Source organism: Perognathus longimembris, chromosome 15 (genome assembly GCF_023159225.1).
Source record: "Perognathus longimembris pacificus isolate PPM17 chromosome 15, ASM2315922v1, whole genome shotgun sequence".
Classification (NCBI taxonomy): domain Eukaryota; kingdom Metazoa; phylum Chordata; class Mammalia; order Rodentia; family Heteromyidae; genus Perognathus; species Perognathus longimembris.
Genome location: NC_063175.1, coordinates 48,150,228 through 48,162,950, shown reverse-complemented (window position 1 = coordinate 48,162,950; position 12,723 = coordinate 48,150,228). Strand labels below are relative to the sequence as shown.

General features: G+C 42.8%; 1 protein-coding gene across 1 annotated transcript in view; it reads left to right on the top strand.

The window, feature by feature from the left end:
• Ccbe1 (collagen and calcium binding EGF domains 1) overlaps positions 1-12,723 on the top strand; it is a 166,651-nt gene that overhangs the window by 128,678 nt on the left and 25,250 nt on the right. The window lies entirely within an intron of this gene.

Here is a 12,723-nt window from a genome sequence, read left to right as displayed (position 1 = left end):
TCAAGGAAGAGGGGTCTGACAGGAGTAGCGGCATAGTATTTGGAAGAGGGGCATGAAGGTCTAAAGGATGCAGTTGCCTGCAACTTCTTGATTTCTTTTACTGAAGTTCGTGATGGTGAGGGGTCAGGAGTGCACGGAGCACAGATGATGGCGGCTGCTGGTGCTCCTTTGATTTTTCTACCACCACAACTCTTCCAGAGAAAGGTCCTCCCCGTCTGACCTTGAGTTGAGTCAGTGGGTCTAGGCTAAGCTGTCTCATCAGGAAGGTGGGACGGTGACTTGCGGACAGTTTGTTGGATAAAACTGGTTGCCTCTTCGTCTTACACATACTGAAGACATCAAAACACCCAGGAGACCATAACCAACCAGAATCAAACACGAGTCCGTGGAAAAAGTCAACAGGTCAAATAGAAGTGACACACTTAAGTGTCTTCATCTAAAGCCCTTGTTCCACCGCAGTGGAACTACAAAAAGGGTGGTGTGGAGTTGCCTAACAGCGGCTTCCCATAGCTGAGCTCCAAGATGGGAAATGCCACTTCCAGGGTCTGCCAGGATCTGTGGGAAGACACCGTACTTTGGGGGGTCCAGCTGCATAGTGGGAAGCCCATTAAACTAATGGCCAAGTAGGACCAGTTTCCAGCCAGCATTGGTGGAGCATCTTTAGAATCTGTGTGGCCAGTGCTGAGGGACTAAACCCTACCTTGTAGAACTAGGCCACCAAAAAAAGTGGTTTCTTGTTTGCATTTCCTTTTGTTGTGTTTATTTTTTTATTCGTCTTTGGGAAGGTTAGGGGGTGGGGCACAGAAATGGAGGAACAAGCCAGTGGCTCTCACCTGTAATCCTGGCTACTCTGGAGGCTGAGATCTGAGGATCTCAGTTTGAAGCCAGCCTGGATAGGAAAGTCTGTGAAACTTATCTCCAATAAATTACTCCAAAAAAAAAAAAAAAGCTGGAAATGGCACTGTAGTTCAAGTGAGGGGGTGCTATCCTTGAGCAAAGGAAGCTCAGAGATAGCAGCCAGGCCCAGAGTTCAAGCCCCAAGACCCGCAAAAAAAAAAGGAAAAGAAAAGAAAAGAAATGGACAAAGGGTGAACAAATGCAGCAGTGGTGCTCACTAATCACTATGTTAAAGATGAAATGTACAGCTTGTAAGTGGGGATAGAAGGAGAAAACTGGGAGCGAGCGAGGGAAGGGATGATGTTAAAAAATACTCTTTAGCTGACTTATCTAACTCTAATCCTCTGTAGATCCCCTTGACAATAACAATAAAATGCATTAACAATAAACAAATACAAATATAGGCTCCACGATGTATGCCTTCTTCATGCTTACCTAGACCTCCCCAAGCTCCTCTGGTCCCGAAGGAAGTCCCTAGGGAATGGAGGCACCCTTGGGAGGATCCTCTTGTCTACGCCTCCATTCGCATCAGCATGTGTAGAAGTATTTCATCCAGGTCCTCAAGAACCAGAATCTCCCCAGTGATGAAGTGGCACCACAGGTATTGCATATCGCTGCCGTTCTTAGAGACAAACAATGCTTGCGTAGTTTTATTAGTTACATGTCAGAAAGCATGTCCCCTTCTGCTTTGTCCTCCCTGCCCCCCCTTGCCTAGAATATGAAGAGAAAGAAAAAACAAAAACAGCTCATATAGAGTGGTGACGTTGCCAATCCGCCCCTCCATTTTGAGTCCAGTGGAACCTACTGGCTCTCTGGACAGTGTTCCTGGGCTGCCTGTAACTCTTGGTTCTTCATCATAAACAGCAGCATGGATGGTATTTAACTTCAGATAAACTTGAATATTTTCAGTCCCATGAGGCTGAAAAATGGTAAAAAGTGATCTCTGCATCATTCTTTCCTACAAGAACTATTACTGAGGTTACACCATGTGCCTGGCACGGCTTGAGTCAGTCCACTGTCCCTGCCAATCTCTAATTCCTTCTCTACTCTGTAATGCAGAAAAGGAGGAAGGAAGAACAAGAGCCCACATGCGGCCAGAAAAGATAAAACACAAGGGGAAAAAAAGAGGAAGAAGAGAGAAAACTTATGTTGTTATAAATGGTGTCTGGGATAGGTTCTTCCCAAGAGAAGGGCTGTACCCAACCACAATTCGGTGAAGATACACCCAATAAATGTGCTCCTATGGACACGGGTCTAAGTGATTGGTCAACAGAAGGGGGCTGAGCATGTCCTCCCATAACCTGTACAATACTCTCCTGAAAGCTTCCTTTCATCACAGGGCCAAGACTATCATTGTCAGAGGAAAGACTAAGTACCATCATCTCTTAATATTGCAAAAGCAGAAGAAGAAAGCAAATAGCATAAACTCCACAATAGACTCAACTATAGTGATTGGGAGGCCCCACCCTTCTGATTAAATTATACATCAGCTACCAATGAATGCAAATTGGTTGAAAAGTGGGTCTACCATTGACAAGGAACATATATTATGACTTTTTATTTTTTTAGGCTCTTTAAAAAGGTTTTATCATCTTTTAAGAAACCTATGCATAAATTCAGGCTTATAAAACATACCTTAAAGACTACCTTCCTGTGCCAAGGAAATAAGAAATCATTTTCCAGAAGGAAAAAGAGATTGTGCAGCTGAGAAACTGTCTTGGGGCCAAATTGGTATTGGGATGGGTAGTCAGTGAGTTATCCACACTCCCTTCTGTGTCCCTACATAAGATGACCCCTGTATGTAGCCTGGTGTGTCTGAGTCAGGAGCAATTCCATCACACTCCATATTTCTGTGTCTCTGTGCCAGAGAACGCATCGACTATCTGCTATGATATTTTCAATACCGTCTTGTGTCATGCCTAGCTATTCATGTATACGTCACCCACACTGTGTGTGATGGAGAATAAGTTGCTACTCTTTGTCATCTTATCTTCTGTCCCATCCACTTAGGAAAGAGGTGGGATAGGACCCCAACAGCCTAGATTCATGTTGCACCTCAACTACTAATCTGTACATTATTTAAGTGTCGGGGGCTTCTGTCTTCCCAGCAGTAAGAAAGAGTTATGAGGACCAAACAGCACATCGAAATGCATACCATGTATATAGTACATTCTTAATCAGGTGTTGTTAAATGAAGTCACATTCAGTGCTTCTGGTTTTAAGTAATCTGAATGAAAATGCTTACTGTGATATTGGGTCACTGTGCAATCCAGAATTTAAAATAGAAGATTCCTGCTCTCGTCTGTGAATGGTTTGTAAGTAGAAATCTTACTTTTGGTGTTTCATGAATTTCTCCATCTAGTGACTTAAACTGTAGTATTTCACTGAGGCACTCTAGGTATGGTGGAATGATTACATAACCTATGAGAGACGATATCTGATCTACCCTTTCTGCCATTTAAAAAGTTATTACACATGAGACTGTCAGACTTCCTCGGTTAATTCCCAACGGAGGGAACTGGGGACAGAATGCTGAATGAGCAAACTATAGTGGCACACTCCTGTACTGAGATCTCTGGAAATGCCTCACTTGCATTGTCAAGAGCTGAGTGCCAATGAACATCTGAAAACACCCAGTGCTAAAGTGAGAGGTTATAGCCCTGTTGAGGCAGAACATCCTTCGGATTTAAGTAATTCACATGGAAGGTTCCAGACATTTACATTTCCAGGATCAGCGTTTTGTGAAAGGTTCAAGGGCTTCAATGAACAGTTGTTACTGGAACAGAATAAAGGTTGTAGTCTCTTTGGCTTACTAACCTTGCATTTCAGTAGCCTTTCTCCCTGGATCCAATTCCTCCTGTCATTTTGGCTTTGCATGTGTGTTAGGTTCCAATAAATGAAACCAAAAATAATAGCTTAAATAGGATGGACTTTTTTTCCCCCCTCACTTACACAATGCTGTCAGATGTCTTTGGCTGTCATGGTGACTGAGCCGTATTGTGGGCTGTTTCCTTTGTCATGGATTCACCCATCAGCCAGGTGTTGACCTCACATGGCCAACTTAGAGTATCACCAGCACAGTTACTGACCCCTCATGGAATGGGAGAGGAAGAGAGAACACATGTGTCCCCCCACGAACAGGGCACCACCAAACAGCTGCAAATCTCACGACGTCTCACATCCTATTGGCCAGACTACTTCACAGACTGTATCTGGTTGGATGAGAGACTGGAGAATGCTGCTTTCATTCTGCATGGTTATGTGCCCAGCTGTAATTTGGCCTTCTGTAGAAAAAAAAAATAGGAAAGTAAAATACAGAGCGACAGCTGTCTCTGCTACAGGACTGACTTGAGAACGTGGCTGTTGGGCAGGAGGAGGGGGTGGTAATTTGGGGGGAGTTTAGGAAACAGAAAATAGAAGATCATATTTTAAAGTAGATGGGGAATTTGCTTTAGATTTCTGGCTCCATCTAGAGAAGCTGTTCTTTTCTTTTGACTTGGCAGTGAAATTGACTTATATTAAATTTTAAAGTTAACATTTCCTCATTACAAAAACAATACGTAGGGAAAATTTAGAAAATATAAGCAAGTGAAATGAAGGTTCTTGAGATGCCTAGAGGATTAGAGTTTAGGAGTCCTGGGCAAAAAAAAAAATTAAAAAATGAGATTTGAAATTGTACAGCAGAAGCCAGGCATAGTGGTACACCTTTGTGATCCCCGCTACTCGGGATGCAGGCCTGATGCCAACCTAGGAAAAGGAACAGACTGCAAAGCAAGATGATGAGAGGTAGCTCAAATGCTCGGAAGTCAAGCATTTGCAAGTTCTGAGTTCCAGCCCCAGAACCACACATGTACAAAAGGTAATACAGGACAAGGGCTCCACCTCACCCCACTCCACCCCCTTTTAAGGAAGAGTGGAGTTAGGAAGCAATGGTGAAACTCTAGGGGAAATCCAGAGTGGAGAATGAGACCGCGAAGGGTCAGTGGGGAAGCGGTTAGGAAAGTATGGCTGGTACCCACGGTACCAATCAGCTTATCGTGTGTGACACAGTGCTTGATGATGTGATTTGCTTGATGAAAGCTCTGACGGTTCTAATGATTCCTGGCTTCCTAGAATGCGTATTTGCTTAAGGATAAAATCAGAATAAATAGATCTCCGGGACTTTGGATCATGTCTTCCAAGGACTCTGCCCACGGAGAACAGCATTGCTTTGCCTCAACGGCCCCTTGACGATGATCCACAGAGTGAGAGTCTCAGCCAGCAGTGCTTCCAAAACTTGCCAGCTCTGTAGGAAAACATGTCAGCAGAGGTCAGCAGTCTAACCATGTCTCACAAATGAGAAAAATGTTCCCACTAAAACAGTCTGTAAAGCAGGCCTCTGTCAAAATGCTAGTTTGAAGCAAAGAAGGAAAGTATAAAGTTCCTAGTAAATGATACTATAATTTCCTAAAGTACTTTCTTGACTGTTTCCTATCTCCCAACTCCCAGTAACCTGGTCCAAAGCAACATTGATGAATGGCACTTCCTCCCCGGTTGGTCTAGGGAATCCTGATTGGCACAGTGATGACAGAGTACAGAATAGTGATGGTTGATGGGGGTGGAAACCCTCTTGTGTAGCTACGAAGGAAGTGAAATGGGTCAAGAGCAAGCTAACAGATACGGTATGGATATAGTTACAAAGAGGAAGTAAATGCATCCAAGGCTCTCATCTCCCAATCCCTCTGGGCTCTGGTGTCCTTCCACTGGTGATGGCTCTTAACCCTTCTTTACTGGGGCACAGTAATAAGAATGGGAGATCCGAGGGTGGCAGAAACCAGTTGAAAGTGATGACGTGTGTTCTCAGTTGTGTCGTGGAAGCCGGCACTGATGTCTCCTGGGAGGTCCCAGGTCATCTTTTAATAGAATCATTTCATCATTGAGGTGGACACCATAATGAACAGAGAAAAGAATGGCTCAGTGGCCTCAGTGGTTCTCCTTTCCTGCTAGCTGAGAAAATCTTTGTTGTGCAGTAGAACATGGAGACACAGGTCCCTGTGCTTACTCTCAGGGAGGACTGAGCGCCTATCACATGAAGCCAGGCTTGATGACTGTCTCACTGAGGGCTGCTGGCACCCTCATCTCCAAGACCTACAGCCCACACAGTGTCCTTGAGACGGGCTCTGGGCAAGGGACGCAGCAGGGGAATCTATAACCCACTGATGTTCTACCTTTTGAATATGTAAGTATTCATTGGATGCAAGCTTATCACTCATTGTCTTGATTTCCCAGCATAATCCTAGCTACGCAGAAAGCTGAGATCTGATGATTACTGTTCAAAGCCAGCCCAAGTGCACACCCACACACAATCAATCTTCACTACCCTCTCCCTGTAGAATAGCAACTGACATTCTGTTCTCTCTGTCGATGAACTTATGAACTAGACAGCTCTAAGTTCCTCCTGTTAGTGGAATCCTACGATGTTTGTCTTTTTGTGTCTGGCTTAATTTGATTAGTATTTTGTCGTTAAGGCTGATCCATATTATGGTATGCATTACCATTTTCTGTTTAAATGTCTAGATGGAAAGTGAACCATTTTAGGGGCTGGGAATATGACCTAGTGGTAAAAGTGCTTGCCTCGTATACATGAAACCCTGCGTTCAATTCCTCAGCACCACATATAGAGAAAAAGCCAGAAGTGGTGCTGTGGCTCAAATGGCAGAGTGCTAGCCTTGAGCAAAAAAGAAGCCAGAGACAGTGCTGAAGCCCTGAGTTCATGCCCCAGGACTGTCAAGAAAAAAAGAAAAGAGTGAATCATTTTATTCCCTTCTGTTCTCAGGACCCTAGTGTATACATATCCCATATTTTTTTTTACCTATTATTTCCCCAGTGGACATTTGGGTTGTGCCCACCTTTTAGCTATTGTGAATAGTATCACTATGAATATCGGTGTAGAAAAAACTTTGAGCCCCTGCATTCTCTTACCTAGAGTATATGTCCAGACATGAAATGGCTAGATCATAGGGGTTATTGTTTCATTTGTTAGGAATCACAGTTCAGGTTTCCTCATTTAATGTTGACCATCAGTGACAGAAAATATCCTAAAAATCCATATCACATGGGTTCATTATGGATCTGTTAACATTGTCCCTAAAACTTGGAAATAACTTTACATGTAGATAAACCAATAGCCAGATTGGAGGTGGGAGGAGCAGAGCATTGGTTTTATTTTGAGTTTACTTAAAAAAGTATTATCTTTAGGTAGTGTACAAAGGAGTTGCCATTTAACAAAGCAATTTATGAATACACTACATCTTGATCAGTGTCACCCCTGGTATAAAATGTGCTGCTGTGACATTTACTAGGAGGGGCTTTGTTTCTGGTTAAAAGGCACTTCCAAGCATGCCTAGATAGAAGGTGAATCCTTTTATTTGCTCCTCTTTTCAGAGCTCTAGTGTAAAGAGGAATTCTAGCAGCTCACATGAAGTTATGCAAAGCTCAATAGAGATTTCAGCCAAGGGGGGCGGGGAAGGTTAAAAGGAAGAGAGGAAACATTCTCAAAGGAACTTGACAAAGAAATTCAGAACCACTTTTAAACTCTGAGCCCTTTACATTTGGCCCATTGAGGAAGCATGGGCTCGGCAGGAGGTCCTCATGGACTCTTCTGCGCACACTGCAGCTTGGTCAGAATGAGGAACATACAATATGCAGATTTAGCTCTCTCCTTCCTTTAGGACTAAGTAGCTGTGAGGAAGCGACCATCCGTATGCCTTTCGAAGCCATTGTTGGGAGGGAGGCATTGCTTGGAAATGAAGTCCTAAATTATTGAATAAAACTAGGAAACAGTGAGTGGTACAGGACTATGCCAATGAAATATTCCACTCAGTAGTCTATTTTGATATTATGGAATCTTGAATATCTTGGAAGCAATTTTCCAAAAAGCGTATATACCTCTTACAGAAGTAACCAAATGATATTCAGTCGAACTGACTGAGGTTGGAACGAGACTAGAAGTCAAGCTCCGTATCAGACTTGCTGTCCACTGGCCTCCACTGTCTGTAATAGCTGGGGCCTTGTGGAGGTTCTGCAGGATGGGCTGGCTGGTTTCCCTCATGGTAATCCCCTCTGGAGACACCTGGGTTTGAAATTACTCCACTCTGCAAAACATCACTGCCCTTCTTCCATCTGTTCGCCACATTCATGGTCCATCTTTCAAAGTGAGAGCAATCTCCTCAGTCTATTCAGTACAGGGTTGGCTGGTTTATTTCTTGTTCTCATTATTTGAGCTCTACCTAAAGAAAGAAAAGAAATATCACTATCCTGCCATCTCAAAAACAGAAGGTTCTATCTTGCCACCTCCTCACCCCAGTTTGGTGTTAGAAGAGGTATGGCTGCTCTTGAGTAAGCAACAGGAGAAATAGAAGAGTTGTAAGGTGAAAGCAACTGGACAAATTCACAAAGCAACTGTGTTCATAAAGCTGCAGCAAGAACACTATACTGACCTCAGGCCTAGCCTGCGCTGGGCCCCTTCTTATGTTATTCTGTCATCTCTGCAATGATCCTAGAAGGCAAATGTTACTTATGCATGCTTTCTCCTGAGGAGGCAAGCCCACCAAGGTTAAAGAGTAAGTCTGAGATCACCTACCTACCTTGTAAAAGGTCATAGCCATAACTGTAAACCAGATTGGCTGGACCCCAAATCAGTACTGCATCTACTATGCAAAGCTTGATGCCAAAATCTATAAAATACTCTTTTTAAAAATCCAGTTCTCGTAACAGGCCTGGTGGTGAGAGAATTGCAGTTCTCACTACACAGTGCCCAGAGTTCTACTCGGGAGGTAGAGGTATGGGGATCGCGGTCTGAGACTGGCCCCAGAAAAGTTAGTGTGAAACCCTAAAAAATAAATGAAAAGGGGGCTGGGGATATGGCCTAGTGGCAAGAGTGCCTGCCTCATATACATGAAGCCCTGGGTTCGATTCCCCAGCACCACATATACAGAAAATGGCCAGAAGTGGTGCTGTGGCTCAAGTGGCAGAGTGCTAGCCTTGAGCAAAAAGAAGCCAGGGACAGTGCCCTGAGTTCATGGCCTAGGACTGGCCAAAAATAAATAAATAAATAAATAAATAAATGAAAAGCAATGGACTCAGCCATAGCTCATGTTTGCCTAACAAGCATGAGCCCAAGGGTTCAGTCCCCAGTACTGCCAAAAAAAAAAAAAAGAAAGAAAGAAAGAAAGACAATCCAATGCAATATATTTTCTAAAAAATTAAAAAAGAAATCTAACTGGGGCTGGGGATATAGCCTAGTGGCAAGAGTGCCTGCCTCGGATACACGAGGCCCTAGGTTCGATTCCCCAGCACCACATATACAGAAAAAATGGCCAGAAGCAGCGCTGTGGCTCACGTGGCAGAGTGCTAGCCTTGAGCGGGAAGAAGCCAGGGACAGTGCTCAGGCCCTGAGTCCAAGGCCCAGGACTGGCCAAAAAAAAAAATAAAGAAATCTAACTGGAGGAAAGCAAAGAAAGAAGCAGGGGATTGTCCAAGAAAATTGTATTCACTGCCTGATTTATGGAATTGTAAAACCTTTGTACAACACCTTAATAATAACAAAAAATTATATTTAGCAAAAGCAATCTATCAGGTGGATGAGAAGGCAGTTATGCAAGGGAAACCCCAAGTTGATCCTAGGAAAATCAACCCTTCCATTGCAGTGAGAGTTTAAATATTTGTCTACCGACTCGCTTGACCTAACAAGGTCCCTTTTAGTCCTCTAATTCTCTAAGCAGATTTCTAAACATTCTTTTTTTCTAGACTCAACAGTAACCATCAGCACACAGCCTGATGATGTGATCGCTGTTATCTTCATTTCCCTAATTGAGCTTTTCCTCCTCAAACCTCTTATACACACCTGGCTGAGGAGGTGTGTTCCTGGCTGCATCATTTGTACTTACGATTTTTTTACATGTCATAATTCTCAGAATCACGCAGGGGAAATGCCTTAATCACAAAAGCCTGTACCAGACACGGCCTTATCCATGTCACAACCTTCTAATGATCACTTCCCTTTGCCAAGAACTGGGAGTAGTGTGTGTGCATTGGGAAAATCAAGCTACAACACCTGAAGCACATTAAGAACCACTGCCTCCCCAGGGCCTTCATGAGCTCCCCTCATCTTCGTTTGTGTTTCTTAAAGATACAAACTGCACAGCAGTGTTTGCAGTTGGGTCTGATGAGCGCCCTGGCTTGCATGGCAAGATTGCATCTTGGCCAACTCAACTTCATTATACATAAATTAGATTCGAAGTAAACTTTGAAATAGTATAACATACACCATTGGGGTTTATTTAGAGACCCTGGAATCGTTCATTATTTATTTGAAATGTAAATTTAGGATGGGTGAGTGTTTCACATACAAAATTATAACATGTTTGCCAGGAATTCTGGGGAAGGAAGGAGAGTGCATGGGAATTTTAATTCAGTTTCCTTGGAGTAGGGCTGGGCTCAGTGATGTAATTGAGGAAAAACCCAAAGGGGAAGTTAATTCTGAGCTGAGTGGATATTTAAATAATACATATCCATCATCAAACTTGGATCTCCTCCTGCTAGAGCTCTGTAACCTTTTGAAAGCATTTCAGATCACTGTATTATCACGTGGTTCCTTCAAGAAGCAAGTAACAAAGCCAGGCGTGGTGATGCTTCCCAGCATGGGCTACATAATGAGACTTATCACACAAAGAAGAAAAAAAAATGCTTCTGGCTTTTTGTGTGGACAATCTCAAATCCTTAAAATGCTCAAAAAGGTGGCAGAGCCCGAGTTGAATGTCTTGGGTTCAGAGAACTTGCCAGTATGCTCTCCATTTTGTGAACTTCAAACTGAGTTTTAGTGTCTAGGAGAGATTGTACCTTAGCCACGGTATTTAAATTAAAACAAATAGAACCACATGTTCAAATGCAGTGTTAGACCCAAGATTTGAGCATCAAAACCACATGTGTCCCCCTCCCCCACGATGAAGCTTTCTTAAAGTTCGCTTGTCTTTCCCAAGCCATGTAGTGCACCCTTCTCCATCTTACAGTTTTCTGTAGGAGGGCTGCATGTAATACAGTAGGTAATAACTGTAAAGTTTTCATGAATACTTCTTTTAAAGTCTGTTTTCTGTTTGCTTGTTTGGAGCTTGAACTCTTTTAAACCATGAGAAACCAGACTGAGTTTTACGTTCCATACAAAGTAAAGGTAGCTCCTTTACATCTGTTCTAAAATCATCATCATCATCGATTTATTCTCCATGGGTTTCCCTTGGCGTATAAGATTACATCACAGTTGGATGTGGTTGAAAATTGTTTCAAATGGGAAAGGTCTGAACATTGCTACATGCTCTTAATATCAGAAAATTGGATGAATACATGGATGGATGGAAGGGTGGATGGCTAGATGGATGATGGATGGATAGTTGAAGGGGTAGGTGTTTGGATGGATGGGTAAACGGGTGGGTGGATGGATAATTTCATTTGAACGTGAATTTACTAAAGAGGATCCAAGTTAATACTTGGAAAGCAAAGATAGACAGGAAATGTATCAATTGGAGGAAGGGAACCTTGGCTATTTTGCTCCATTATGAAAACCCACTCCTGTGCTTTTCTTGTCTGTTTGTGTGACAGTCCTGGTGCTTGAACTCATGGCTTTGGCACTGTCCCTGAGCTTTTTTTTTCTTCAAGGCCAGCATTCTACCACTTGAGCCACAGCTCTTCTTCTGGCTTTTTGGTAGTTAATTGAGATAAGCGTCTTATGGACTTTCCTGGCTGCGCTGGCTCAGAACCATGGTCCTCAGATCTCATCTTCCTAAGTAGCTAGATTATAGGTATGAGCCACCTGCACCCAGCCCTATCTGTGCTTTGAAGTAAGCCTCCTACCACAGCTGTGCTGCATAATGACGGCAGGAGAGGAATGAAATGGTGTTGCTGTACTGAACTTGGTTTCCGAATTCTCTCTTATATAAAGTTCAAAAGTTCTTATTTATAAAGACTTAATAACATTTTAAAAGTTTTATATTTTAGAAGGAGATTATTTATGTCTTTATTCTAAATGAGAATTCACCCAGGAGACAATCCAGGGAAAGTGATTTGACCAATACTATCGTTAGAGGATAACAATTGACAAACGTAGAAGGTGATGATTGCATTTTGTATTGAAACATGGTAGAAAAGGAACATAAATCTGTCAACACGTTTTAACCTGGATGATAGCCCTGACCATTTGACTCAGGTGGGAGCTTGCTTTCAGACTTACTTCCCTGATCAATAGTATGTGTCATTTTGTCCACTAAACCATGGGAATGATCTAGCCACACAGACAGCTATGGGTGATATGCGATCCCCAGCTCGTAGGCTGTATTTAACTTAGCCACCTAAAATCAGTGCTTGCACACAAGAGAGAATATCATGCTGACAGAAATAACCTTCAGTATGATTGCTTCTAGTCACAAAGAAATAATTTTTTAATGATAGCTTCGTTATCATTTTAAAATCCTCACTTAGCCTTTTGGAGCTGTCTTGAGTCATGTTCTTGAGATTCGTGAATCCTGGTTACTTCTTTGCTCCTGATCTATAGTGTAGGAAGTGGAAGCTGATGTGAGATCTGTGTAGGAGAGAAAGGAACGTACCAGAAGCAGGAGATGTGGAGAGGCAGAGAGAACATTTCCAGCTTCGGGGGAAATGTCTGTACTGTACTATTTCACATAAAATATAGGAACATAGCTCCATTTCCCCTACAGTTATCACATTTATTGCATCTACATGCATCATACACCTTGCAAGACAACTGTACAGAGTTGAAAGGCAAAAATTAAGAGCAAA